This window comes from Athene noctua, chromosome 3, assembly GCF_965140245.1.
Source record: "Athene noctua chromosome 3, bAthNoc1.hap1.1, whole genome shotgun sequence".
Lineage (NCBI taxonomy): Eukaryota > Metazoa > Chordata > Aves > Strigiformes > Strigidae > Athene > Athene noctua.
The window spans coordinates 32085288-32110128 of NC_134039.1; the positions used below are offsets into that span (position 1 = coordinate 32085288).

The 24841-nt window shown below is 46.0% G+C and overlaps 2 pseudogenes; both read left to right on the forward strand.

Moving 5' to 3' along the window:
- Positions 1-1040: 1040 nt before the first annotated feature.
- Positions 1041-7276, forward strand: LOC141958391 (heat shock 70 kDa protein 12A-like; annotated as a pseudogene).
- Positions 7277-11974: 4698 nt separating this feature from the next.
- On the forward strand, positions 11975-15516 carry LOC141958392 (cytoglobin-1-like; annotated as a pseudogene).
- The last annotated feature ends 9325 nt before the right edge of the window (positions 15517-24841 follow it).

Below are 24841 nucleotides of genomic sequence, written 5' to 3' on the forward strand. Positions count from 1 at the left end.
TGTCCCCACAGGCTGATGGTTGCCACAAGGTGTCAAATGTTTGTCTGAGGAAAAAAGAAAAGGGAATTCTTACAATGAAGGGAAAAAAGATCACCTGCTTTAAACAGATACCTGATAAAAGACAGCCCTGTGAACAGAGGCTCCATGGCTACATCCAAGCTAGCAAATAGATCAGAGCCAAGATAGAGGCTCCAGGGCACGTGATGGCCTAGCACATACCTGGATGCACTTTTGGCACATATGATCTAGCACTCCTTCAGATAATGCCTGTCACACTTCAGGGTTTACCAAAAATAGGAGGAGGGTTTGAGAAATCATTAGGGCTGGATGAAGTGGACAAGATACAGGGACAACTTCTTGTCATGGTCTGAGCACAGAGGACAACTGAGTACCACACAGCCACTCACTCACTACTGCCCCCTGAGGAATGGGAAGGAAAAAATAGAACAAAAGGCTTGGAAATGGAGATAAGGATAGAGAGGGATGATTCACCCATTATGGTCAACAGCAAAAGACAGACTCGTTAAGGGGAAGAAAAAAGAACATCAATTTAATTCAAACACCACCCCACTTAATAAACAGAGTAGGTCAGTGAGAAGCATTAGCACATCTTAAAAACACCTCACCCCTCCCTTCTTCCAGGGCTCAAGCTTTGCTCCCAATTTCTCTATGTCCTCCCTACCAGCAGTGCAGGGAGCAGGGGATGTGGGATGCAGTCAGTCCCTCCACTCCTTCCTCCTCAGGGGGAGGACTCCTCGCATTCTTCCCCTGCTCCAGTGTGGGATCCCTCTCACAAGAAACAGTCTTGTCTGCAGTCCTTTGTTGCAGTGCCCCAAGGCATTTTGTAGAAATATTCAGACCTACCAAGGTTAAACTTGGCAAGGTTAGCCAGAGACACCCTCTGTGCAACATACCTGCCACCTTTTGCAGTCATTGCTCTAGGATCAGTGCCCTCATACAGTTCTTCAAACATCCCCATTCTGTTGTAGGAAAACTTGGGTGTGGCCACGCCTTTACAGCATCAGAAAACGTTTGCCAAAATGAGTGGCAGCACAGTGGACTGTGCAGGAAGCTACTGCAAGTGTCAGGCACTTTCTTGCTTTCACGAAGGGACTTTTCTGCTATAACAGAAACAAGCCCTTCCTTTTTACAGCAAAAGGCACTCTTTCTTTGGGCTGTATCTAGTACCACACCTCTCTCCAGACAATAATGTCAGGGGGAGAAGAGGGGGAGGGTGTGGCTTCACCCTGCAATATCAGCCACAGCAGTTTCAGTTTCATCCCAGTCGCATCATTTTAATTCTGCGTAGCTCCCTGTAGTGGTTTGAGCCCAGAGGGCGAGCACCAAGATGCCGTTTATGCACCCCTTCCCCCTCAAGAATGGGAAGGAGAAAAGGCTCAGGAGTCGAGATAAGGTCAGGGAGGGGTGGCTCACCATTAGGGGCCACCAGGCAAAAGACAGAGTCATTAGGGAGAGAAAAAGGATGTCACTTTAATTCAAAATACTAAGGACAACAACAACAGACAGAACGGGACAGTGAAAAGCATTCTTCCTGGGCTCAGCTTTGCTCCTAATTTCCCTACTTCCTCCCCCACAGTAGCACAGGGGAGCAGAGGATGGGGTTCCAGTTAATTCATCACCTGTTTTATCTGCCGCTCCTTCCTCCTCAGAGGGAGGACTCCTCACACCCCTCTCCTGCTCCAGCGTGGGATCCCTCTCACAGGAGACAGTCCTCCATGAACCTTCTCCAACATGAGTCCTTCCCACAGGCTGCAGGTCTTCATGAACTGCTCCAGTGTGGGTCCCTCTTGCAGGTCACAGTCCTCCCAGCAACAAATTGCTCCAGCACAGACTTTTCTCAGAGTCCTGGCTTTCTTTGGGCACAGCCACCCGTCCAGCGTGGGGTCCTCCATAGGCTGCAGGTGGACATCTGATCTCTATGACCTCCATGGGCTGCAGGGGCACAGCCTGCCCTCTCACCATTGTCTCTTCTCCGGTGCACCTACCTACCTCCTCTTCTTTCTTCAACTGACTTCAGCATTTGCAGAGGTATTTCCCTCACAACTCCTCTTCCTCCCTGGTTCCCCTTCTTAACTATCTTATCACAGAGGCATGCCCACCATCAGTAATTGGCTTGGCCTTGACCAGAGAGGGGACCCACTTGGAGCCGGGAGAGCTTTGAGAAGCTTCTCACAGAAGCCACCACTGTAACCCCCTGCCCTCTATACAAACCCAGCAAACTTTGCTTCAGGTATGGACCAAATCTGCCAGGTGTACTGGAGGACAGAGCATGGCCTCAAGACCCTGAAGATGCCCATGTGCATCTTGTTCAACCAGAAGTGAAGTTCAGGAGGTTTGGCTACGATGCTGTGATGACATACAACAGCCTGTCCTCCAGCAAAGCTGACAACTGGTACTTCTTCCAGAACTTCAAGATGAAGCTGTACAACACAGTAGGTGTAATGGTTACTGCTAATGGGAGTGAGAGCTCTTCATTTATTTGAGGGGTGGGGGTTAGAGGAATTAGTGAAGAAGGCTGAGTAAATCTGACTGATGATTATGAATGAAGGGAAATCAAGGGGTATTTTGATGAACTGAAGAAGAAATTATTTATTTTCTTAATTAGCCAAAGGCTTCATGGGCCCTTCCTTCATGATGCTGTTCATTGTCTAAAGACAATAAAACCTGACTAACACACCTTGGTGATGCCAAATACTTGTTCTTAACAAAAAGTTGCCCTGCTCCAGAGCTTGGCAGAAAAATCAACCTCCCTCTGGGGCTCCCTGCCTCAGTCCTCAACAGGGGACAAGTGAAGTTTCCTGTAATTTGAATGAGGTGGACAACCTCAGGATCAGCATAAGGGCTCTTCCCATATTATGTACCTCCCCCTAGCTTGTCTCTCCCTCCCCTGAAATGACATGCTGAAGCCAGTTTAAGAGTGGCTAGCTGTCCTTCAGTCATAGAGTGGCTATCATTTCTCTCTGAAGGCTCTGTGCTAGTTCAGAATTTTTCACAGCTTTTCTAGCTTTGCTTGTTCAGCTAAACATTAGGCTACCTTAGGGCTTCCCTGTCTGTGTCTGGGGTCCCACAGGGCCTCCCAAAGACGGAATAACCCAGACTACAGGGCCAGCCCCAGATAAAGTCTCGTGTCTGCTCTTTGGCATCCCTCAGTGTTAAGAAATGAGCGCTGAACTGGATGTGGGGGGAGGCAGTAGGTGGGAGGCCTCTGTGAAGTCTTCTCTCCCTGAGAAAGCTGGGAATGATGTGGTCTGTCACAGTGTCACCTGTGGAGTGGTGGATTCTTGCTCACTTTCAGGGGGGACTGAAGAGAGGCTTTAGTTCAACCCCATTTCTCTGCACCCAAGAATGTTTAAGGGAAATTTCATTACAGAATCACAGAATGACTGATGTTGGCAGGGATTTCTGAAGGTCAGGTAAGACCACCTAGACCTGGTTGCCCAAGACTATTGTCTAGCCAGATTTTGAATATCTCCAAGGACGGAGATCCCACAACCTCTCTGGGCAACCATTAGAAGGGCTCGGAGACAAGAAAGGGGAACACCAGTTCCTAGACACATAAGAAGTTATTTCTGAATCTCCTTAGAAAGTGTCCATAGAGAACATATCATAACAGCTTCCTTATATCAACCTGTCCCAAGTGAGCCAGGAACAGTGACAGGAAATGAGACTGTAAGTAAAAATGAACAGAGATTCCCTTTTTCTTAAGTGGCTGCACCTGCAGAACAGGATTCACCTCACCTTTCCTAGTTGTGTGCTATTTAACCTGAGCAGGACCTGGACCTGCCTGTTTTTCTCCATTGGCTGTAAAGGATCACAGATTAATGGAGCTGATTATCCAGTTGATAATCCTTGTGATTTAGGGCCATTTAGGTGGCTGCTGAAGCAAAACAAACAGAAGCACCTGAGGTGAAGGCTGGCTCTTGAAACTCAGCTAGCCTGATCAGACAATCAGGGACTGATGGAGGGAGTTTTGGTCTCCTGGGAGAGACTACAAAAGCATCGGAGCATCCACCTGCTTCAAATACACTCAGGGAGATACATAAACCAATAGGACACATTGTAGAGAAACTGTGTCAGACTAGAGGGTTGTTTGTCTGCATGTTTGTCCAGCATAAATTTTGTTAATGCCATACAGAGTATAGGTGCAAGCAGAAAGGTCTTAAGTTTCTATACATACACCTGGGAAACATATGGTGGTGTCACATGGAAAGCACAATTCTCCCCACTGGCTGTTCAGGAGGATCTACAGGATCTTTACAAAATTTGGCCCAGAAGAAACAGCTAACTTATCAACCACATTGGTATTTTGCCTATTGAATCACAGATGTCGCGGGTTGGTAGCTGACCTGTGTCAATTAGGCTGCAGTTTGCCACAATACTGAAGCCATTGCTGGGAAATTGCTCAGGTTTGGAGACAGGACCTCCTTCTGTGCCATGTGTTGTACAGTAGTCAGTGTGAAGGGGACAGGTCTCTTGCTGAGACTGCCATGTGTGACCCTGAGATTTTTTTTTTTGGTAGAAAGTCATTTCTGGCATGGAGCTGAAAGCCAGCAATGGAAAGATGCTTCCTACCCTGACGGTCTTTTCCAAAAGCCAGTGCTACCTGAAGGAACATGCCCTGAACACTATCCAAAAGATCTCTTTCTAAAGCATCTGCAATCAGGAGGAGATCACCCAGGTCATTACAATCCTGGCCATATGGAGTGCTGCTGCCAGGAGGTTCATGCAGTTCATGCAGCAGAAGACATGAAAGTAAGGGTTATCCCACTTCCTCAAATTATCTTCAGAGATTATTTACCCATCGAAGCAGAGGAACTCCTCAACATTTGAACGACTTGTATTTCAAATGTCAGTCTGTCAGGGAGAGAAATCTCCCATGTTTGGGGGTGGTGGGCGAGGGGACTTCCCAAACTGGCAGTAACAACCTCTCTGCCCTTTTACCCCACCACCACATAGAAATGAGCCCCACGGGGATCAGTGGTGCAAGAACCACCACCCCAATGTGGGTCCTGGGGTGAGAGCTGCCTCCCCAGCAGGTAGTGTTCATGCAGTGGTGATCTTTCCAACTTTGCTTGAATTGACACATCTTTCTTGTGATTTTAGGCAGGACTCATGATTTCTGAGAAGCTGATCATTGCCTTGGAACCAGAGGCTGCATTGCTCTGGTGTAAAGAGCTTCCGCAGGAAGGGTTTATGGCAGACAGCAGTGACAGGAAGAAGCTTGAAGACTCCCCTGGGATCCAGTATATTGTTGTTGACTGCAGAAGTAATTTTTTTCCCTGTTTAACAGGTATCATCTTTGCTGGGCATGGAGCATGGCTGTTTTGCAATGTCCCCAAAGGTCTGCAGTGCAGTCCCAGAGCTTGTACTCCACTGCTGTGCTTGCCATGGGGATTTTATTTTTGTTTTTATTTCTCACTTAATGAGATCTCATGGGCAGGCAGAAAAATGGGAGGAAAGAACAGGACTGTCAAAGGCATTGATCCATGGCAAATGGAAGTCACTGAGTGTCTCATGCCATCATACATTTCAGGCCAGACGGTCATAGTGAGAGCTCCTGCTATTGCACCAGATCAGTCTGCACCGTGTCGCAGCATCAGCCACCAATGCACACCCATGTACTGTTGTACAGCCTGAGCTCACAGCCTCCTCTGTACAGCAAGTGTAGTGTCCGGTGAACTGGACAAAGAGATTAGCTGACAGGCCCTGTAGAGTAAATCATTAAGAATACTTGATGGAGCACTTCCTAGTAATTTCACTAGTTCCTGTTGTGAGTTTTTTTGCTGTGACATGAATTTCCTGCCAAGAGCAGTCTGGTGATTGTAAACAAATGCTAAAAAGATATCAAGAGGAGCACAAGTTTGTCAGAGTCGCACCACTGCTGCTCATCTTAACTCAGAGCTTGTACCTCAAATGGCAGGAGTCAACTATCTATGTGAGGAGGCCAGTCTCCTTTTGTGATCAGAAAGGAGATTGGATTGTGATCAGCAATTACTGTAGGAACCTTGAGAGACCAGTCTTGTAAACAGAAGTGAGTAAGGAGTAAGGTTTAGGAAATCTAGAAGTGTGCAGGCAATCGCAGAGGAGTGAGCATGAGAAAGGAAAGCTGAAGAGCTCACTTGTGAACCAGGAGTTCAGAAGGTAAGATTATATTCAGTGCAAATTAAGGACCTCATGTACTTTAAAGAAAACAGCTGACTTCATTTGTATTTGTCTGTGCGTGTGTAGGTAGACGTCACGGTAAATGAGATCCAAGAAAACCATTACCTGAAGGAATTACACAAGGAAGCTGGAGGTGGATAGGGAGACAACAGAGTGGATGAAAACTTCACTGGTTTCCTTGAGGAAATATTCAATGATGGTGTGTATGGGATGAATATGTAAAGAGCGACCCTACCAAATTACAACATATGATGTACAACTTCAGCCTACAGGAATGCTCTGCTAGCAGGGAGGTGGGTCTTACATATATTGTTACAACAACTGGACCAGAATGGCAGAGTGCAAGAAGAACATGAACATCTCCAACTTCTTCAAAAAAGCAAAAGGAGCTGTGTGGTGTGATGAGGTGATCATGGTTACATATGAGAAACTGATGAACTTTTTTGACTACAGTATTAAAAATATAATTCATATGTTGAGGGAAATTCTTGACAAGCCTGAGATGGCCAATGGTCCAGTGCATTTTGCTTGTGGAAGGCTTTGCATCTAGCATCATCTTGAGAGATTGATCAGTATCTTAGCCTCTGTCCAATGGAAGCATAAGTAGCCATTGCAAAAAGGGGCTGTTTTATTTGGGGTCAATTCATACATTGTTGCATCAATAGTCAGTGCTTGGACATATGGCATAGCAGTAAGTCATAAATTTGATGCTGCTATCCATGACTTCTGTAAACTAAGGGTCTCAAAAGCTGATGGCTATATTTATTGCACAGATCTCTTCCAAAAACTGGGGGGAATTGAGGAGTGAGTGAATATAAATGAAGTTGCCCACTATAATTTCCATCCAACAGAACCAGATCAAACAAACTGCATGCTTTTATTTCCATTGTACAGAAGAGCAGGATGCTGGTACATAGATGAGGAGGGAATGGAATGGCTTGGCTCCTGTACAGCACCAATGCCAGACACAAAGCTGGGGAAGAAACGCCAGCTGAAGCTGGATATTAAATTTGGGCTAACTGAATTTAAAGCCATTACTGAGATTACTTCCAAACAAAATCAGGCAGTTATAATAGATTTTTTAACTGTGTAAATGCTCAGTACATCGAGCAGCAGAGACAATAACTCAAGAGAGAGCATGGCTTTAGTGGGGGGCAGTAACTACTACAATAGAGAAGGCAAATGGTCTATAAAGTCCATCATCCAGCCTTCTGCTTGCACAGGTAAGCAATTTGCTAGTCCGCTTCTCTGGTTCCTTCCATTCATCACCAACCACACTTTCAGTCCAACACCTCTCTTTCTGTTCTATCTGACAGCAGGTTTACCTCTTTATCTCTTGCTTTTCTAGCTTAGCCCCTCTGCATCTCTGAACACAATAGTCCATACCACCAGTATAATCATCTGTACTCTACCTGTGTACAAAGCTTCTGGACTGGTGTCTAACTTTCACCTATATCAGCCCATAACTATTTCTTTTAGCCTGATGTCTTCTTTCAGTTATATCGTGTCTTCCTCTGATACCAGGTCTCTTTATCTGGAATCCAGGTTTAACTCTGCCAGGGGTGACATTCAATGGATTTTGAATCTCTTCAGAACATCATTTACATAGATTGTGTGCAATTAAAGCACTCTTGTCTCAGTTAAAGGTGCTATGTGAAACAGTAACTCACAGTCTGGGGGCTTGTATCCAAAATCTTTGGGAGGATTGTTTCCATTAAACCAGCTCTGGGTACACTACATCTCTGACCCAGGCTTGATGTTTTCCATGTCCGTAAAAGCTTTGCCTCCTGCTTACAGCACCTTTGCACAGGTTCAGCGCAGTGTGTCCTGCGTGAGTCCAAATTTGTCCAAGAAAAGGATGTGATCCTGAACGGGAGAGTGAAGTGCAGTCCGGTGGCAAGCTGGGAAAGCTGCATGCATCTCCCCTGGTCTTTTGCACCCATGTGCTATTTGGGCTTTGGCATTCAGACATTGATACCAACAGGTGTGATTGCAGCTCCTAATTTTGTTTGATGAGCTGGTAATGTTGATAAGCTCAGATACTGAGCATGGAGCAGATGCAGGTGTTTGTCACCTCTCTAAGAGCAGGACTGAGTGTCAGCATCTCAAACTAAGCATCCGAGAAACCTAGCAATACCTGCTGGGGGGGGCTCTAACCTCAGTCTGACAGTGTGGGGGTTGTTGGGAAAAAAAAAAATTACAGCTGCTGAGCCCCTTTCAGCCATCCTCTACAACAGGTGTGTCTGCTGGGCTGGAGATTATCCCCTGGTGCATAATAAATAGGGTTGTTTATTTATATTAAACATGAAATTTAAATAACAGATCAAGAACTTTCAGGGAGAAGAAAATACAGGCAGCTTTGCAGTGCCTGTGACCGGGGCTTCAATGAGCTCTGCAGGCTGTCATCGCTGATGGAACCTAAATGGCTGGGCTGGTAGAAGATGTTGTGCGTTTCTGTCGCTGGAGCTTGCTGGCTGCCTTCTGTCTAAAGCACATGATTTATCGGAAACCAAAAGGAAACAAACCCCACTCTGCAGAACCGCTGCTGTTTCTCTGCTTCCCTGGCTGGGAACAGAGCCAGGAAAAGCTTGGCTGCCTCACACAGCCCGGAATACCGTGGCTGTGCTCCCTGCTTGATATTTCCCTGTGCCCTCTGCTCCTCTGGCCTGACCCTACCCCTGCATCCTCTCTGTGGCCAAGGCTGTCCCTGCAGTCCTGCCCAGCACCCCCGTTAGAAAATATTTCTCCCCATCCAGCAGAAATTACACTTAAGAGCATTGGCTTCCTTTGGGATATTAAACAAAGCAAACCATAGGAGAGGAGAAAGAAAGAAACCCAGCATGCATCCTCTTCCCCTGGGGTGGGGATGTCTGAGTGTCGGCGACAACATGACAACTTTATGATTCAACAGCATATTTTTCACAGCTATTCCATTTCAAGGCCAAAAAAAGAGGCTTCTGGAGCTTTTTTCTTTCAATCTCTAGAGAGCCCTGAGGTGTAGTACAGATGCATATAACCCTGTTGGAGATGTCAAAACTGTATGAGATATTACTGTGTTAATCTTACAAGGACTTGGCAAGTCATGCCAGGGGAAAATAGAAGATGATTTTCCAAAATAGTAAAAGTAACACTGGAAGGTGAAAGGATAGAATAGAAAAGCATGTCACAGAGAGCATGGTGACGTGCTTGAGGGCGTTGTTGTTTGGTTTTGTCTGTGCAAGAGGAAGTTAGGGACTGCCCTGTGCTGCTCGCAGCTGATTCAGCAACAGACAAAACTGACCCACTGCACCCCAAAACTGGACCAACCAGATGAGTTTATGGTGACTCTGTGGAAACATGTTTAACAAAGGGCAGTGAATGCTGAAAAAAAGAGATCCAAGGGCAGGGCAGGTACAGCACCCAAAGGGACAGTGACTGGTGGAAGAGCCCATGCTGGAGCAGTTGAGTAGGACACAAGGAGCAGCAAGAGCAAAGGGACACACACCCCCCCCCCCCAACCCCCAGCTCCTGCACCACCCATGGTCTCACCAAAGGGCCAGGGTGTAACCTGTGGCACAGGGGTGGGGGACCAGGACAGGGGCAGGAGGAGAGGTGTCTAAGTGTTGTTTGGTTTGTTACTTGGCAATAAATCAATTTGTTTGAAATTTCCCAACTCAAAACAGGTATTTTTTGGCCCACAACAGGATGTCTGACAACATATCGAGTGAATGAGCACCTTTGTACTGCAATGTCCCAGACCAAGTTGGGGAGAGCAAAGGGGAAGTCCCCTAGGGGAGCTGGGGTTTGCTTGTGAACTACTGCAAACAAAAAACAAAGGGAAGGGAAATGAAGGGTGAACAAGAGAGATGAAGAGGAGAAGTCTAAGAACGCTAAGAGAGAAGGCTCATCCTTGAGAATGTGCGTTGCTACCTCAGCTCAGGCCAGAGAGCTGGGCTCACCACCATGCTCTAGCTTCTCCTGCTGAGTCTTGTGCACAGCATGTCAGGGTGCACCAGGATCTGCAAGGAAAACATGACACCTACAGAGAGGGGGAGAAGTTGCAAGTAATCATACACATTCACATCCCAAAGAAAAAACAGCTCTACCTCCATGCTCTGGACCTACCCAAGCCCCTTTCCCTTTGGCTAATGTTGGTGCTGCTCTTTCTTCAGGAGTTTGCTCTCTCCCAGACCACCTGATGTGCGTTCTGCTCTTGGCCAGAAACTTGGTGCTTTCCCTACCAAGCTCCTCCCAGGTCGTTTCGACTCCCAAGGCCTGGAACTGCCAACTCCTGTGGTGCCATCCTCACTACTTCCTCCACATCCCAGTGCTGGCAGCTGGGCTTGGCCAGCTGGTGCTTCCCTGGTTTGTGTTTGCCTTCAGAGGGGCAGCAGTCCCACCAGCACAGCATGCTCCACACTCCTGGGCTCTCCTGAAATCTGGGACATTTTTCTGAGGATTTTAGGATGAGAAAGCATCAGGCTGTGCAGCTTTATATCAGACAACTCTTCTGCAATGAAAACGGAGAGGGAGGGGAGGAAGGGAGTAGTTTTGGTGAAGTCATCTGAGGCATCCCTCAGCAACAGTGGGACACAACCCCACCAAGATCGATTGGTCTCTGTGAGGTTATAAACATCACTTTGACTTGGGATATTGGGTTGGTTTTGCCCACCATGCAACACGTTTCCCACTCATGCCTCTTCCTTCCCTCCTCTAAACAGACACAATCCAAGGCTTTGTCTGCACTTGGCATCCAGCAGCAGCAGCAGTAGTTTCTCAAGGTTCTTAGCCCTTATTTCATGTGTGTGCCCTGGACTTAACCAGAACATTCCTGCCAGAGGTTAAGCCCAGGTGCTGCATGGATAATCCAAGAATTTTTTTGCCTCTGGTTCCAAGTGACCGTGATGATTACAGGCCCATAGGTGCCATCTGCAGCTACACAATGGCCCTTCTCCTGCCCCTTATCTCTTTCTCCCTCCCAGGCAGGCAGAGCTTAGGGATAGGACAGAGATTCGAGCTGCAAACCAGGAGGATTAGGGTAGTGAAATGCCTGTGCTCCCAGCCTGGCTGTCCTGCACTGTTTATCTCCTGTCACCTATGAGGTGACTTTACAGGGTACTGCAGTCATGGATGCTGTGCCCAATGCTGCTGTCACCATCCCCACAACACTGTCATTTTGGGCTGGTGATGACTCCCCACCTGCCTGGTACCAAGTCTGGGAGCAGCTGTGGGGTGAGCCCCTGCTAAACCAGAGGACTATGGAGAAAGCAGTGACCGTGGCATGAAAGCAGGACTGGAGAGAGTTGCTGGAGCTGGAAATGGGAATGCTGGACTGAAGGACCAGGAAGTGCTGGGAAGAGGGGACTGCAGGGTGCCATGGTGCCTGCAGAACAGCAGCACTCTTGGGAGCAAACCAGGAAAATTAGTGCTTGGGCAAGGATGGCCCTTGGGAAAGAAAAGCCAAGTACTAGCCTCGACAAGGATGAGAGGGGAGGAGAGCTGATCTTTTTGTCCCCGACTGAAAACTCCTTTTTTCCCCTTCTCTACTCAGACAGTGAGATCTTTGCTTTGGCACCTGATGCTATGGTGAGAGTACTAGTCCTCCCTCCTCATCTGGTTGGTTTCTTTCCTGATTAAAAGTGATTAGGCAGTCCTAAAGCCTGCAGAAATGTAACTGAGGGGAATGGAGACAGAGTCCATTCAAGATCGCTTAAATCCCAGGGGCAGTATTCAGCGAGCTCTGAGAATTGGAGCAGAACCACCCTGCGAGGACCTCCCTGTCCTCCCTCCTGCTTCCAATGTCTCCTCCACCATGTCCTTCACTGAAGCAGAGGTGCAAAGTGCCTGTGGTGTCTAGGAGAAGATGTATGTGGATACTGAGGACAACGGGACAACTATGCTGGTCAGTTAAGGAAAAAGCCTATCCTGCTGCTACCCCAGAGGGTTGAAGGAGGAATGACAAGAATAATGGAGTTATCACCTAGGAGCATGTCTTGATGTTTTTCTTGCAGCTCTTGCTGGGAACGTTTTGCTGTGGTTTATCCCACCTCAGGAAAGAAACAGGGAACAGGAGAGATCCACACAAAGAAAAGTAAAAGGAAAGGGGGAAGGGGGCGGGAAAGGAAGAAGAGACAAGAACAATTTCTTCACCCGTTTAAGGTAAAGAAAAGAACGTGTGTTATGAAAGAAAATGGGAACAAAATATGGTCCTTGTTTCTCTCTTCCCCTTTACCTCTAAACTCCCTTAATGATTTCTTTTTTAACAGTATGTCCTCGTTATTTCTCTTCTGATACTCCTTCAGCCTTTCCAGTCCAGAGCCCATTTGTTTCATTGTATTGTACCTTTCCTGAGGGCTTTCCTCTCTTAGTTTTCACCGTTTTCCTCTCTTCTTCCATAAGACAGAAGTTTCTTCTATTCACCTTTCACATGTCCCCCTCTCAGCTGAGACTTGCATCACCTCCATATGCACTGATCAGTCCAAATACTATTTCTGGTTATCATACCTTTACCACTTCCTCTGACTTTTTTGTATATCACATATTGTGCCTGGATCAGCCTCAAAAACTTTTAGGCCCTGCTCTTTCCATCTGCTGCCTACACAGGGTCAGAAATGCAGCTATAAAATGCTAGTAGCATACAGTGGCTTGGCTCGCCAGGGTAATTTACTCTACAAGGTTTTGCCTTAGTGCCCTACAGCCCAAGCCCTGCATTTAAAGAAGTTCTGGGCTCCCCAGTACAAGAGAGACATGGACATACTGGAAAGAGTCCAGCAAAGGGCCATGAAGATGGTGAGGGGACTTATGCATCTCTCCTGTGAGGAGAGGCTGAGAGAGCTGGAACTGTTCAGCCTGGAGAAGGGAAGGCTCAGGGGGATCTTACCATTTTTTCACTGTGAGGGTGACTGAGCACTGACACAGGTTGCCCAGAGAGGTTGTAGAGTCTTCATCCATTGAGCTATCCAAAAGCCACCTGGACATGGTCCTGGGCAACCAGCTTGACCAGGTGGATTGGACCAGATGACCTCCAGAGCTCCCTTCAAGCCCAACTGTTCTGTGACTCTGTGAAATGCAATCTGGAATTTGCTATTGCTGTTTCAGGGGATAACTAGTTCACCCAATGGAATAAACTGGGTTTTTTAAGAGCTTGACCAAGACGACTGTAATTGATGTATTATAAATTCCTTTACAAGAGGCATTGAATTGTGTTACTTTTGAATAAATTAAATGAGCAGTACCCGGTACTCAAACAACAACCCATCACAGGCAGGAAGGATGCTTTGGAATGGAGTCTAGGAAGGGGTTAATTAACAAAACCAATAGTAGAGTTTCTCCATGAAAACACCTACTGAGATAACAGTGGGCAGATCTGCTGTCCAGAACATCTTTGGGAGTATTGTGCTGTCACACTTACCCTGTGTGAATGCACTCCCACTTCTCTGTGGATTTTATTTCCACCTAACACTGAGGAAACGTTTACTTTAAAAGCAGTGGAATAAATTCAGGATGGGTATGTTTTAAGGTGGAGTGAGCAAAGGGACATGTCCTGGGGAGAGACAAAGGAGGGGACAGGCTGTTGTGGGCACGGCGGCTGTGCACAGATGGGAAGGGCAAAGGAGAACCAAGAAATGCAGGAGAAAGAGGTGTCTGTTCTAATAAATAGAAGGAAAATGGGCGATAAATGCCTAAGACAAGGCCTGGAATGTGAAGCCACATATCTGCATCAAAGCCTCAGTCCATAAATTAGGACGTGTCTCATTTCTCGACAGGATATTTACCGACCACCCAGACACAAAGACCTACTTCACACACTTTAAAGACATGGACTCCACCAAAGAGAAGAAACAGTCAGATCAGGTTGGGGGCCACAGCAAGATGGTTTTCACTGCCATCAACAACATGGCGCAACACCTGGACAACTCCAAGGCTTTTCTTGGGACAGTGAACCCACTTGGCAAGACACATGCTACTGAACTGAAGACTGACCCCAGAAACTTTAGGGTGAGCCAGCAGCCCTCTTCCCAGGGGGTGTAATTGTGATTGGAGGATGTCTTCCTCTTTAAGGGGCAGAACTGAGGAAAACAGGCTTTGTATATATGAATATATATATGCTTCAGAGAGTGGAGGTGGTGGAAGGCGAGACAGTTGATGGTAGCAGATAGCAGGAATGAGAGATTTGGCATCTGTTGGGAAGAAGGCAGATGCGATGCAGGCAGGTCAGCTCAGGTGGGAGCTGCAGAGCTGCCCATGAGTGGTAGTGAGTTTTCTCAGTGTGACAGGATTCCCATGCTTGTCATTTAATAACAAGACACAGAAAAGCAGCTTAACACTGGACTTCATGTCTTCTTCATTCTTGATGTCTATTTTTCTCTAGTAACAGGAACTGAGCTTTTCTAGGACAACTAAGCCAGCTGTTCTTGAGCAACAATGGCAACAGCATTGACATCACTAAACAAACATAGATAATAAACAGAGGATCAAATGACTCCCCCTAAGGTCACTGGTGAAGCACATTTATAACTGTTTTGTCTGCCTTACACAGCACAAAATCTAAAAAGAGGCACCTTCTGGCAAACGTCACTCGGGCACCAGAAAGGTGGTTTCCAAAGCAGTGGGCTCAGTTCTTGGTAAGTGGGAGAATAAGTGAAGATTTCTACCCGGGGAGATCCTCAAAAGACTTTTTCAGGGTAAAGATGAATACAAAAGAATAAATGCTGCACAGAAAAGGAGCTGACATTTCAAAGTATACTACCTACCTAGTGACTGTAAAGACAAACAGACCCTCATTGCTACAGAGTGTTAGATAGCTAACAAGCAGGAAAAGATTAGGATGAAAGTTACCCCCCCCAAACCATATATTCCATAGGTGTCCAACATGGGGCTCCTTTGGGCCTCTAAATGTTTGGGACAGTATTCTTCCATGAGAAGGACTGTAGTAGACAAACCAAGTGAACCAGTCCTGTACAGTCATCTTTAAGTGATGGGTGCAGTCAACATTAGCTAGATACAGGACAGTTAAAAAACCAGCACCAGTGACTTTATTTTTTGTTGAATTCTATAATGCACCTTATTTTCCATGACCCATTAAAAGCTCTGCATGCTATATGCTGCTGAATTTTCTTGTACCCCTTTCTGCCCTCCAAGAATCCCAACTAGAAATGTATATTTTGTTCTTATGCCTCTAATGTGGAAGAAAGTTCAAAGTGGTTGTTTCTTCCCTTCTCCTTGTTTAGATTATCTGTGTCATTATCTTTAAACTGATGAAGGAGAAATTTGGCAGAGACAGCAAACCTTCTTTTGAGAAGGTGGCCAGTGGTCTGCACTCACCTGAACAATGTCTACAAAGAGGTGGGTTGATGAGTATGTGCAATCTCCACCTGTTCAAGTGTCTCACCAGCACTGATTTGCTGCTTTTGGGTCTCCAGCCAGAGTTGAAAGAATGAAAAATATAAAAAAAACAAAACAAGAAGAAGGCTTATATAATATAGATATCAACAATTTTCTTAGCAAACTGAGTTTCTACAGCTAAATAAAACCTGCAGATACATCAAAGTGAAACCATCAAATCCTGATATGTTTTGCAGCTTCAGTGCTGAAGGTGGGTTCCTCTAGCCACCATCCTTGAAGATTAGATTTTAAGATGATGACTTTGAGCTTGCTATTCCTAAGAGAAAGACTTGCTGCTTCCAGCAACACCAACCTAGAGAGGCACAGCAGCTCTTTATCTCAGCTACCACCTCTCCATCCTCATGAATGACAAGCAGGGACACTATTTAAGAGGCACAGGTGTGTTGTTTTATGTTGAACTAAAACAATGGGGGGTGTGGCATATGGGAAGGACTAACATTTGAGAAAGACACGGGGAAAGTCCCATCCTACACGAGCCAACGGAGTTCCCCAATCTTGGCAGAGGTTTCTTGGTGCAGCTTTAAGCACAAGGGATTGCAACACTGAATGCAATCAGCACTGGGTACCTCTGGGCAGGGATGAACATCTCCAGTGTGTGGATTTTTATGGTGCTACTCCCAGCAAATTGCTCCGGCCACTTGCCCAGGAGAGGGAAATTGTACCGAGCTTGTTAGCTCCTGTGCTACTCAGAATGCATCCAGCTGAGGGAGGTTGCTGCTTGACTGAGTGGGCAGCGTGGTGGGCTCAGCTCAGCGTGGGATTTCTACAGCACTGTCCTCATCCTGTGCTGTTGCACAGCCTGAGCCTCCCTTCAACAGTAACTGAGTCCTGAACTATTTAATTGCTTTTCCTTGTGTTCCTTAGACATGGTGAAATAGTCAGGTAATAACTGCAAATAAACACATGCCATTTTGCTTCACTGTAACACAATAAACACAGAGAAAGCAGATGTGTCCTTTCATTTGTAGCCATGGAAAAGGCACTTGCAATGCAAGCAGTGGTAGCTGGTTACAGTGCACAGGTGGTACTGAGGGGGTTTACTGAAACCAACTCAAGCTCCCACCCAGGCACCCATCACACTTGAAGTAATCAGGCTCCTCAGGTGGTGGGAAAGGAAGCTTTTCACTTGACCATGAAACAACAATTTTGAAAACAGCTAAAAATGTAGAATTCTCCTTCATTCAATGCATAGTTTTCCTTACCCATCCCATTTGTTTGGCAAAGGATGCTGAGATCCCAAAGTCCAGAAGATGAACGCTTGCCAGAGAGGGAGGATGAGGCAGGATGCTTTATTTTATTTGGTATTTTATTCAGCTTGGGGAGAAGGGGAAGCATATTGCACAGCATCATCAAGTATTGTAAGAAAAGAACAAGACTTGTAAGAAAATATTTATAGTCTCAAATCCCCTTGAGGCCGTACAAGTAGTTTGTACTTGTCTGAAAATCTTAAAATAATTAAAATAAAGTAAATAAAGTAAAATAAATAAAGTAAATAAATTTTTTTATTTACTTGCTTTGATGCACGTTAAGAAAGCTATTTGCCATGAGGATGGTTAGCTGTAATGATGCACACATCGTTGCCGTAGACACCCTGGGCTGACAAGAGCCTGACAACACTGGCCAGTGGTTTAAGGCTCTTGTGTTCCCTGCTCCTGTGATGGAGAGAGGCATAGCAAGAACAAAGTGTGTGAAAAAAATCCAACTCAGGCTTAAGTAAAGAGGGAGTTATTTTTAAAATCCATTTACAAAGGATTACTCATTAAATTTTAAAAATTTGTCTCATATGAATGGTTTAGGAGTACATGGCTCTTTTTTGTCTGAGATTTCAAAGAACATCAGGATTCTTTCCCAACAGAGCATAAATTAGACGATATCTTGAGATTGAGGATACCTGAGCTGGGTTCCCAGTTTTCCAGTAGCCTTACTGCACAACCCTGACTGACTTTCATTGTACCTCACTGTGCCTCTGCAAAACAGTAACATTCACGTACTTGGGAGGCAAACCAAACACACTACTTACTGAACCAGTAAATACATGGTGCTATACATACTATACATTCTCAGAGATAACTTTGATCTTGTGAAGAGAAACCTAAGGGAAACATCATACCTAAAGGTAGCAGGAAAAGACTTCCTGTAGAACACCACCAGTGAGTGGGACAAAAGCCCTCACACCAAGCTTCATGCTCTTCTCACAGCCTGTGGGACATCAGGAAGATCTGAGTGAGATAACAAATTTATGATATAACACGGGTAGTATGACAAGTGCCTGTGACAGGTTAAATCAGCTAAGTGTCCCGGAGCCGTCTTTGTGTCTGATCTAAATCAGAACAGTGCAAACACATGGAAAATACTGGAAAAGGGGAAGAGGAGTGAGAGGGAGCTCATTGAAGAAGTTTATCCCCTCATCTAGAAAAACCAAAGTGCTCTGCCAGTCATGTTGCTGGACAAAAAAAGCATCTCCACAAGCAAAACTTGACCTTGTAGAGAAAACCAAACACTTTCCTGATTCAAAATGTTCCCTAAACACTGTAAAAACATATATGCACTTAAATTCAGTTCATCGACCTCACTGAGTGAACTCTGACCTTCCAATGGAGGCAGCTTTGGGAAAGAACAAGGGATAGAAAATAAAGGATCACAGGCAAAGAGATGAGAGAAATTTAACTTGAAAAACTTCAGCCACTGTGGTGACAAAGCAGAAACTTACCCAGAGGAAGGTGCATTTGCAAGACATCCCTTTGCAAATACAAATCAATTTTGGGATAAAATCCAAGAGTCCAGTGCTGTGCTAACAGCATCACCAACTCACTCTGAGACAAGGGCTATGAACATACCAAGGCAATTTGAAATGACAGGGAATGTTTTACAGAAGTAGTTAACCTAGCTGCCAAGTGAGTCTGAGCCAAGAAGCCTTCCTGCCTCTGATTGGAGCACGGGCAGTAGAGAGGCTCAGCGAAGTGAGCAAGGCAGGGAGGTCATCTCAGATATCCTGGGGCTGCCAGAGAGGGGACTAGAGACCTTGCAGAGGATTTGGAGAAGCTTCTAGGAAACCCTTCTAGCAGTGCCCAGAGGAAGACCCTCCCTTGCACCCACTCTTCCTGCTGGAAGGCCAGTGGCACTATTGGTGGTTGAAGTGAAGGGCTGCTTGAGCTCCTTTGCTGTAGAGCTTTGGGCATAGGTATGGATATATCCCTCAGAGGTGTTGCTTTACACTGAAAGAGTAGGGGCTTCTTCTAGATGCTGTTTAAAACACCTAGGGATGGGTAAAAGGTGTTGAGGGTATGGCCCAGATAGGAACATGCTGGGAGCAGCAACGTTTCTACACTGTGCTTGATGCCAGGGTGGTCACTTCTGTTAGAGCTGAAGAGGAGCAGGGGAGCCCTGTTAGACTTTCAGTTCACCTTCCTGGTTAAACAGAAGGTACCACAAGGCTTGTAATGGCACAATGTGTTATGAGAATGGATTGCTGCCTACAGAGGATCATACTGAGATATGACAAGTAACATCTGAACTGGCACTAGGAGCCAGTGGTCTCTGGAAGAACAGAACAGCCACTGAATTCAAATGCTTGTCCATGAGGTGTGGCACTCAGGCATCTCAGAAAAGCACAGGTGTGGCTGACACTGCAAACCAAACCAAAAAAGCCCCCAGACCTATTTTAACCTTCTCAGTTTTCAACATTGCAAAATCTTTTTTTTTTTCTTTCATTACAACATCCTGGTTTAGGGAAAGATGCCTTTTTTCCTTTACCTTTGCTAAAGCTAATACTGAGATACTGAATATTTGTAATTAGGATATCACTGAGGCTCAGTTAACCTTATATGCCATACCAGAGCACTTCTGGCTTATGCAGTGAGGAAGGTTTGAGCCAGTTCAGGGCATGGTTTAAGCTCAGTGGGCAACTGAGCACCACACAGCCTCTCAGTCCCTTCTTCCTCCCCAGCGCTGAGAAGGAGGAAAGCAAAAGATCCAGGAACTTGAGATAAGGACAGAAAGGGATGACATTATCCTTTAAGTCACAGGCAAAAAACCAGACTCATTAGGGGAAGAAAAAAAGAACATAAAATTTAATACAAAGAATAACAACAACAGATAACAGACAGAGTAGGACTGTGAGAATCATTACCACATCTTGAAAACCTTCCCCCATCCATCCCTTTTCCCCCGCCCTCACCTTATCTCTACCTCCTCCCCTCCCAGCAGTGCAGGGGACAGAGAATTGGGGGGTGCAGCCAGTCCCGCTGCTTCTTCCACCTCGGGGTGGGGGGGAATGCCGGCACCCTCCCCTGTTCCAGTGTGGTCCCCCTCTCACAGGAGTCAGTCCTTCACAAACTGACTCCAACATGAGTCACTCCCACGGGCATGTGGATCACCCCTGCACGTTGCAGTCCTCCCAACACCAAACTACAACAGCGGGGGCTTCTTCCCACAGGGTTCTGGCCAACTTTGGGTGCAGTCACCTGGGTCAGTGTGGGCCCCCCCCCAGACCAAAAATTGGTATCTGCTACACTGTAGACACTGACAAGTAGTAGGGGTGGGTGGCCCTGACATCTCACCATGGGATACAGGGGAGTCTTTGCACCAGCTTCTCCTCCTTTCTTCTATTGACCTTGGTGGAATGTTCTCTGTGCAACTTCTCCTCATGACTCCCACAGCTTCTCCCAGATTCCCCTTCTTAAATATGTTGGCAGAACTAATTGACCCAGACTTGGCGCAAAGGCGGGTCCGACTTGGAGCCAGGGGCGCTTAAAAAGCTTCTCACAGGGAGCCACCACTGTCATCCCCTCCTCTGCTACCAAAAACCACCTGCCACTCACTCAAACCAGGACAACTGGTCAGATTGCTCATGGTCAGTAGCAAATAAGACTAAAACACACACAGGAGTGCTTTTTTTCCTGGTGTGAGCCAGCAGCATCATAGACTGAATTGTTTGCTTACTCAGTGGGCAATAAAAATAGCAGTCCCGTTGTACCACAAGAGCATTTTGTATGCTCATCTTGGAGAGCCCAGGCTTCTGCTTCTGACATTCCTGGAAGCACTTCTCCAGGAGGAAGCACTGCTGTGGTGTCTCTTTCGAAGGCAGCAATATGGTGCTCCACCTCCCCCTGCACAACCACATGGGAGTGAACGAATCAGGGACATGCTGCTGGTGATGGTGCTGATGATCTCCATCCAGCCTCCCCAGGCTGTCTACCAAAGACAACATCTCAGGTCTTACTGAAATGGAGAATTAAAGAATTGCATCAGCAGTAACAGTGCTAGAGTTTAGTAAGAAGCAAGTAGAAAAAAAAGTAATCACAGCAAAATACCCAAAGAGCGAGAACCACACAGGACTGAGTGAAGATTGCATTAACACTTTTTATAAGCCACTGCATCAGGAGAAACTAACCTCTACTGTTTGCTGAACAAAGGACAACTATACCCAGGAAGGTGGCATGTGAAATATGAGACGGAGAATAGTAAACCAGGGGGGTTATCCGGTGCTGCAGACCCTTAAACAACACACTGCACACTGCCATCACCTCTGGTGTGTAGCTCATTCTGCATTTAGTTTGTTTAATGCTGACTGCAACGGAAATCTGCTTGAATCCCTAATAGTCACACTGTCTCTGAATCATCTTCAGCACCACAGGAGATTCTCGTTCCTATAGCTAAAACCATTCATCAGGATGTACCCACCCATGCCTTTAGCTATCTTGCATTGGCCCCAGTGTCTTAAAACAAGTTGCTACCATTCTCCCTTCAACTCAGTAGATAATCTCTGTCCCAAGGCTATTTAAGATTTGCACAATCATCCCATTTGCATTGGTTTAGGGAGTTGGTTCACCTATCTTCTCCTGCTACCCCTGGGGCAGGATGGAAGGTGCCTCAAAGGCACTTGCTGGTGCAAGATAGGTTGGACAAACAAATGGGCTCCAGGATCAGGGTTTTCACTGTAGCAAGAGGAGGATAAATCCTAAATTCGCTACCTGATGGAAGGCAAAAGAGTACAGATAGGAACAGCATCCTCCGCCAGCTTCACTGGTGAGTCTGATGGTGGATAACGTGATACGACCAGACGAGGCCAAGCGCCTCTTTGCTTGGAAACGTGAGTCACTATTTTATTGTATGGTTCCTCCTGCTCCAGTGGGAAAAGCAACTCATGTATGTTCAGGAGAGGACCTAATTTCTGGTAATGTGCCATCCTCTAACTGCTTGCCATCTTAATGTTCTTCTGTTTTATGCTCCCCTGACTAATCCAGAGTGAGAGCTTTCAGGAATAATGGTTGCAGGTTCACTGCATTTCAAACACTTTAAATAAATGAAATCTCCTCTTTTTTGCTCAATTTGTACACCTGCAGTCTGGTAAAAATTGCTATGGAGCTACAACTGCATTAGGCAAAACTTCAAAGAAGAGACGCCCCACTACAGCATCCTCAGGTTCCATCAGGAGCTCCATTCCCTTCCCAGGCTGCACTAAGCCTCCTTGCAGGAGAGGGAAGATGAACAGGAATGGCCTTGAGAACTCTCGGAACTCAGGCCCTCTCAAGGACCTGCAGACCTGCAAGATCTCTCAGTGAAGAAGCAGCATCTGTACAGATCACTATGCAGATTACCACACAGCAGCATCCCCCACGGATCTCCTGTGGGTCGAGCAGGCTGCCTTCATCTCTCTCAATAGAATCAATGGCTAAACAAGCAACTGCAGGGAGAAAAGCTGGGCAAACAGGCTTCGTGCTAAAGTCGTAACTACGACATGGACAGATGATACTTAGTGTGATGTGAAGCTAGTACATCCACACCTGTAGGACATAATGGATCTGGGTTAGTGGGTTGAGTGGCTTGATCTTCTGAATGATCTCGCCATTGTATTTCTGATCTGGTTCTAGACCAGAAGTCAGATTTAACAATTGCTGAACTGCTCACTGAAGACTGGGAAATTAAAGACCACAAGTAATGAAGCCTAAAATATCTGACTGGTGTCAAAGTTCTTTCCCTTATATGATGCAGCAGAGATGGACAGAGATTTATTTCCCCCAGATCCCTTTCATATCATTTTGACCATGGAAACTAATGTTGGTTGATACCACGCTTCAGCTGTCCAGCGAGAAGTACACAGGTGATGAATACCTCAGTCTCACCCTCCTGGAAATTAAGATAGCTTGGTGCTGATGAAAGATCCTTGCTAGGCACAACTAATAAGGCAGACTCTCTTTCTGATAGATGCTCCAGATCTCTTGCATTGGAAGTGTGTTTCATCAATTGCCTTAATTCAGTTCTCTTCCTAACTGCACTACAGACCTCATTTTGGATATGAGGCATGTATTTCCACATGTAATTCAGATTATTTTATCAGGAAACCAGAGGTAAGACTTACCTTCTTACTGTTTAATACTGGTGGGGTACTTGGATACTATGAAGCTCACCATTCCACAAACCTATAAATAAGTGAAGGCCCAAATCCAATCACCCTTTCATAATTAAATTTAAAAGCCATTTGTAAAATCAATGGCATGTTATCCAGAATTTTTTATTAAGAAGTCTAAGCAGTGTTTTGTCACAGTGTGAAAATCTCACTGCGTCCCTTACAATGCAAATTTTCTAGTTGCTGGATGCAGAGGGAAACAGGTCCTCAGTGTTTCTAGAATATTTTTATTCTGGAAAGGAATTCCAAGACAGTTAGCAATCCACTCACTGGCAATTCTGCTATGCAAGATGTATCTAGAAATGACTGTTCACATTTTGTCACACCACTAGAATTCCATTAACAAAGGTGTGACAATAGATGTTAGCAAGCACTCACACAGTGTGCTCATACCAGGGGGACAAACACTGGTAACAACATCCATCACACAGCTGGGCCGTGCAGGAAATCATAAAGCATTCCCAGGTAAGAAACTCATGTTCAGATTTCAAATGGGTAAATGAAAAAAGTGTTAAGCAGTTACCCATAAATATTACAGCATTTCTTTAGGAGCTTAAAACAATGTGAATCCAAAGTGGAGAGTATGTGCCATGTTGGACACAAGTCCTTCCCAAGATGTCAAGGTCCTGTTCTAGCTTTCACTGCCAGTCAAAATACTGCTGAATTATGTATGTACTGTGTTAGAACTATCACCCATGTGTTCTGACCATACCAAAGAGGCTACAGAAAAGACAGAGGAAAAACTCAGAAATTTATAGTGCACTATAAATGCAGAATTTGTAGTGATATTACACACCCATGATTAGCAGGCCTACAGAGGAACTTGGCCTAGGGAGACACAGAGGAGTCTGCAGAACCTGCTGAAAATGCCAATAAACCATTACAAACACTACTCTCAAGTAACTCAGTGGTGCCATCTCAAGGAACAGAATTAACCAATCTAAATTCTTCTGTATGGGAGTAGGGTGTATCCGAGTAATTTACATGCCCCAAAGCACTTTCAGTCCAACAAAATTGACAGCAATTCCTTTCCGTTTTGTTGGGGACATGGACAGTGGCATTAAGTGCACCCTCAAAGTTGGCTGACACCACCAAGCTGTGTGGTGTGGTCGACACGCCAAAGGGAAGGGATGTGCCACCCAGAGGGACCTGGACAGGCTGCAGAGGTGGGTCGGGGCAATCCCAAGCACAAATACAGGCTGACCTATGAGTGGATTGAGAGCAGCCCTGCAGAGAATTACTTAAGGGTAGTAATGGATGGAAAATTGGCTATAAGCCAGCACTGTGCACTCACAGCCCAGAAAGCCAACTGCATCCTGGACTGAAAAAAGAGAATTGTGGCCAGCAAGTCGAAGGAGGTGATCCTCCCCCTCTGCTCTGCTCTCATGAGACCCCAACCTGCAGTCCTGTGTCCAGCTCTGGGGGCCCCAACATAAGAAGGACAAGGACCTGCTCAAGCGGGTCCAGAGGAGGCCACAAAGATGATCATGGGGCTGGAGACACCTCCCTTACGAGGGCAAGCTTCAGGGACACCTCATAGTGGCCTTCCAGTACCTAAACTGGACCTACAGGAAAGATGGGGAGGGACTCTATAATGGAATATAGTAACTGGACAAGGAGTAATGGTTTTAAATGGAAAGAGGGTAGATTTAGGTTAGATATAAGGAAGAAATTCTTTACTGTGAGGGTGGTGAGACACTGGAACAGGTTGCCCAGAGAAGTGGTGGCTGCCCCCTCCTTGGAAGTGTTCAAGGCCAGGTTGGACGGGGCTTTCAGCAACCTGGGCTAGTGGAAGGTGTCCCTGCCCATGGCAGGGGGATTGGAACTAGGTGATCTTTAGGGTTCCTTCCAACTTGAACTATTCTG